The following is a 6,000-nucleotide window of genomic DNA, read 5'->3' as shown; positions in this document are numbered from 1 at the left end:
GCCCTTCCTTCCTGTCTCCACACCACCACCTCCATCGTGCCAGCACAGCTGTTTGCAGAGCCTGTGGTGAAAATGGGAACCATCTGAGGAATCCTGGGGCGGCAGAGAGGAATCAAAATCAAAAGGAAGCTTATAACAATGTGTGAATTAAGATGTACGAGAGACTGATCTTGCACTGGGACATCTACAAGGTATATGGAGGCGTTGTTAAGCTCACCCTAGAATATCCGAGGTCTGGGGAAGATTTTACAGTTTCTGATGAAATTTCAAAACGTGTCTCAAGAACTCTTTTACTTCTCTAATTCAAAAGTTCTTTCTTTATCTAGTGGCCTTACTTTTAGCCGTTTGCTACATTTGTAAGACTCTTTATGGAATAATCATAAACTTACTTGAAAAGAGAGATCCTTAACTACCAACTGTTCCATACCTTTTTTTGCTCTTCTTTCAGGAAGCCACCTGAATTGTAGCTAGATATATGTTTGTGTATATGTACACATATACGCATAGGTATAGGGAATGTGTAGTATATGCCTTACAACACTTTTGCAAGCCACTCTACTTTGTATGTCAGGTAAGCAGTTTGTCTTGTATGTTTTTGCTGCCTAGGGAAGAGCAGAACATTCATGATATCTTCATTAAATGCAACATCCACCTTATTTAACACTTTTTTATTCAAAATACTTTATACTTGAACAGAGCTGAACACAATTTCTGTGAAGACCCACAGACATTAACGTCTCACCTATCTGATTTGGCAGTTTGTCCAGAGTGCCTCAGTTTCTCCGCTTTTGAGAACAAGGGGTTTTGTCACACTTAAGTCCCACACCAAATGTTGCCCATTTATAGATCTATAATTTTGGAACACTTCACTGTCCAGATGCATTGCATATGGGAGGCTGGGTATCTGGTTTCCATTCCAGGGACCAGGCAGTAAAATGCGTATCATTTAGGTGCTTTGAGTTTTTGGCTAATTTCAAGTCTGTGAGTAATGGTTGGGACTATTCATATCCTTGACACTAGGCAAATGCTCAGGAGATTTACTACAATGTTAAATCACAGTAACACAGTGGTCTTCGACTCAGAGCTTTTAGTCACAAACTCTCATTTTTCTTCACCTCATATCCTCATATATACACAGAGTTTTCTGTGCTTTTAAGTAATTATTTTTCTCCTTAAACCTTAAATTCATGGCACAATTTACCTGTTATTTTACTCTGATAGTTTTGCCTTCAAATCAGACAGCTAAAATAAAATAATCTTGGAAGGCTGAATTTCTTTAACATCTTTCCCAAGACCATCTCAGAATGTTTTATGAAAAATAACCAAGCTTTTCAGTATGTCAAAGGCACTTGAATACTTAAAGGGAAATTGATTCTGACACAGCCCATGTCTTTTTTCCCAGCCCAGCATTCTCTTGTCCTGATTCATTCCTCCTCTCTCCCTCTTCTCCTATGCTAGCAGGACTTCAACCACCTTTGATTCATACTGCTCTTTAACAGCTGTATCTAACTCTAGACTATTTCTTCTAAAGGCTTGATTACACCATGCTCCACACAACCATCAAAACCAGTTTTCTTTCTGAAGTCCTTTTTTTTTTTTTTCGTACCTCTGGTCACCTACTACCTATTCAATTTACACATTGTCTTTCATTGAGTGAGTCTCATTTCCGCAGTATCTTTTTCCGTCTTCCTTCTTTTAATGAGCTCCATTTCAGTTCCATCCCCCTTTCACCACTCTTTTATAATTTTTCTTAATTCCTTGTTCTTTGGATTGCAAACCTGACTCTTCCTTTGCATGTATTTCCTTTCTGCTTGAATCAAAAATCTGAAAATCAACAAGACTTGCTTGAAGCAAATTTCTTTTTTCTTTCCATACCATTTTTCTTTTCGCTAATCAGTTCTACTTCTTTTAGTTAAGAGATTATATCTTATCCTTGAACTTCTAGTGATGGAAAACATTCTTCTTTTTCCTCCTGTTGAGTTTGGATTGGACATAAAACATAAAGAGAGCATCTCAAAAGCAAAAAAAGATATGGGACTGAATAAAAAGGGAGACTGTCTACATCTGTCTGTTTTTTCACTGAAAAAATTCTTTATTTTAACACCATAAGTTAAAGACTATGGTATGGGAGCTCTCATTGCTATTCTGTGTACTACGTTGTGAAAAAAATCAACAACAAAGACATGTGTTGATGCTGGTTTTGAGACAATGGTGGCTTAGTTAATATTTTCACTCATTTAGTGCTGAGTAATGATGAATACAGTACAGATGAAAGACACGGTTGTTCTGTCAGACTGAGTGAGCAATGTTTTACAGTCTTTTTATCAAAAGGGTTAAACAGCTGCCCAAGGCATGTTTTAGTAGCCGTACTACTTTTAAAACACTACCAGAAATCACAGTAGTTGCTTTCTTCAGAAGCACAGTTGCAGGCTTGAGTCACTCCTCCAGCTGCTGTCCGTTCTTGGTGCTCCTTGTTGTCCCCTCAGCTCTCCTCTACTTCATTGCAACTTTCAGCATTTAATGATGATGGCAGAGAGAAGCATTGAAGTCTTTAATATTATGACTAGCATTAATAATAATGTTATAGCCCAAGATTCTCTTATTTCACTTACTAATTTGCCAAGTAAATAATTCATTAATTTCAGAAACAAAAATTACAAGTAACAGGACATTTGAAAAGACTTGTTATAAAATTACTGATTTCAAAATATTGAATCAAGAAGCTGCTGCTTGCTCTCAAGACCCAAAATTGTACTGCTTGGGACTGGGCTACTGACAGGGTGCTCTTGCTTTTACCAGCATTAAAGATTTGTTGCATCTTTCTTTCTTGGTTATAAAAAATCAAATATCTATGACAGCAGCCGAAGGTACAGAATATGATTGAAGTTCTGAGTTGTAGCAAGACCATGATTGTTCTGAAGGTTGTCTGTCTTGGTAAAGAAGAAAAATACACCGTTCTCCCTTTTTAAAAACTCCTGAACATGCCGTTTTACCAACACACACGATATATGAGCACCATCCAGTGGCAAAGGAAGCAAATTACATCTTATATTTCCGATTTCCTCCTCTTTTCCCTCAAACCAGTGTCTAACTAAGCATTTAAGTGTTTATATTAAATTTCCTGCATTTTTTAAAACTGGCATAACTATATTTCTCCTAATTTCTCAAAGATGATGTAGCGGTAGGAAGCACACTGCATCTCAGCTGAACAGTGTATGTTAGTCTTTCATGGTGGGCAATACAGTTAAGAGTATTTTTAAGGTATCTGTAGCCCTTTTGCAAACACATCCTTCATTCCTCTGCTACTGCTGCCACAAACATAACTGATTCCTCCCTGGTGTGACAAGATCACTGTTCCCCTTACACCACCAGCAGGATTCATCTGCTGCTTCTTTAGAATAGGATTATGATTTTTCAACTTTTTATTCTTGGGTTTTTTGGTGGTTTTTTTTTTTTTTCTTTTCGTTCTTATCTCCTTTCCTCTCTGTTCTTTTTTCTTCTCTGTATGATACTCTATCAGGTATCAATAAAATCTTGATGCATCAGAAAAGACTGAAAACAGACAACAAGACTGTATAATCTCTGTCCTGCACTTCACTGAATTTGAGAACATTTACTGAAGACTATGGAGATAACAACACGGTCTTCATTTGTGCCATACTGATGTTGACTGATTCTGTTATCTTTCTTTAGGGTAATCAGATCTCACGAAGCGTATTGGTTTCAGAAACCTTAGGCCTTCTGCAACAAATTATATTGGAAATGTATTTTCACTTTCCACATGGATGATTTTGTTCTTAGGGTATTTCTGATAGTGTAAGGCACAAATAGGATTTTCTTTAATTTTAAGCATGACTGCCTTTTCCAATGATCTTTTCCTTTTAAAAAAAGGCAAATTAATTGTGGTTATGACTGACACGACACACAGACATTCTGACTTTTAAGTAGATAAACATTTGAAACCTCTCTGTCCTGCCCTCTACTCTTCTTTTACTTTTTATCCATAAGGACAGCAAGTAGCAACTTGCTCCCAAAGTTGAAGCATGAAAATGGTGTGAATTCCCTTGGTTTTAACAGCAACAATTGTACATACAATTTCATGCTTTGCTTCAGCAGTTCTTTCATTGATATCCGAGGACTTGAATGTTACACTTTATAGCTACTATTTTTAATGTTTTTAAACCTCCACACCTAGCTATTTTTTGGACCAGTCCTGCTTCTTTAGGCAGAACAGACAGTGCCTTCAGACTAAATCAGGTTAGAGGAACTTTTGCACTTCAGAGTGTTCAGTGAGATCAAACTACGCACCAAACATCCAGCAGTAGACAGGACATACATTCTGGGCTTTCTCAAGCCTGAAAAATTCCATGAAGCTGAGGTGAGATGTGCTAATTGGAGCTATCAGCTAGCAACTGACTGAGAAGCAGTGGTTTAAATGAGTGGAAAAATCTAAATACTTATTAAAGGAATATTTGAAGACAGGCAAAAGGGCAGAAAGACGACATATATTCCCCAGCAGAGTAATCTTCAGCAGACTGCTTAAGTAGCATTAGTCTCCTTTGTGATGCTTTAAACAGAGTTAGCTATTGCATTTTGACACTAAGATCTTGCTCATTCTCCTTTTTAACAGGTCTGGTGTAGCAGCAGACACTTGGCCATCACTTCACATTTAAAACTAGGGTCTATATAACTAAAAGCACTTATTACTACCGGCAAGAAAACGGTAACAACAGAGTGTTGTGCTCTGTGGACTGGGCACAGAGGGGATGCACGACAACTACCCTGAGCAGTCACTTACTTCAGAGGCCTGATGTGACATGGTGGTGAAAATCTGCCGCTGCTCTGCCACAGCAGGAATATTTTGCTCATGCTTCCTGTGTGTCTCTAACACCGATCCATGATACACCTCAATATTGCCAATTGATCAACTATGAATGCACAACCTGCTTAGATTATGCCAGCTCTCTCCCATATGTGCTAATACTTGCATTTTGGAGAACTACCTTAAACTCTATTTTATGTGCACAACTTCTAACAAACATAAGGTAAGCCTGGTAATTAAACATAGCTTTTGTTCAACTAATGTCACTAGGTCAACTTTCTGATGATTGGAAATAACTTCAAAAGCTCCCAGGTTAGAAATGGAATATTATCAGGGATTATCCTCCCAAAGACCAAAAAGTTACCCCTAAGGAATTTTATCAGGCTGCCACAATATTTTAAGATTTTGCTCCTTTTCATTTGTTTGGCGTACCTTTTCCACATTGACATGCTCAAAGCTGTACTCTTGAAGCACACAGCTACGGTATGTGTCACAACACCACTGTTCCCCACGTGGACATGAAGAAGGCACTTACCTCTTTGGCATCCCAAATCAGCCTTCACAATTTTTCTTCCCGCATCAAAGGGCAAGGGGTGCGCAATGAATGATAGTCAGAGGTATGCAAGAGATCAGTTTCAGGTTTTGGGCTCTGAAACAGGGTTAAACTGGAGTGATGGAGAGTAGGATAGTGAGACGGCCATATCTGGTTGTGATTCTGAGACGTGCATTTACCTCAAATGAATTTGAGGTGGGGTGGGGGAGAGAACTGGAAGAGTACAAGTGAGAAAACTCAGTTTATAGTAAGTTATAATAAGTGCACAGTTATAATAAGTGTACTAGGAAATCACACAAAAATACCTTGTCAATCTCTTTATTCATAGGTTAAAATGTAATGCCATACAGTTCTTAACAATTACTGACTGAAAAAAATTATCTGCATAAAACAGAAGCAAAACTGAAGAGAGACTAATTAAAAAAGCCATCTTGCTTCAACTTTTGAAACGATTACATACAGAATAATATACATATTTACATTACAAGTATATTATATAAATATAATATATATGTAATCTTGTAACCACAATAAATATCAAGAAGGTCTTTTTTTAGGCACACAGCATAGAAAAAAATGCAGAATCTGCACAATCCTTAAGATTCTTGGAGTGACTCACTCTTAC

Source organism: Charadrius vociferus, unplaced genomic scaffold, assembly GCF_000708025.1.
Source record: "Charadrius vociferus isolate BGI_N301 unplaced genomic scaffold, ASM70802v2 scaffold72, whole genome shotgun sequence".
NCBI classification, from domain to species: Eukaryota; Metazoa; Chordata; class Aves; order Charadriiformes; family Charadriidae; genus Charadrius; species Charadrius vociferus.
Note: the sequence above shows the minus strand (reverse complement) of the source record.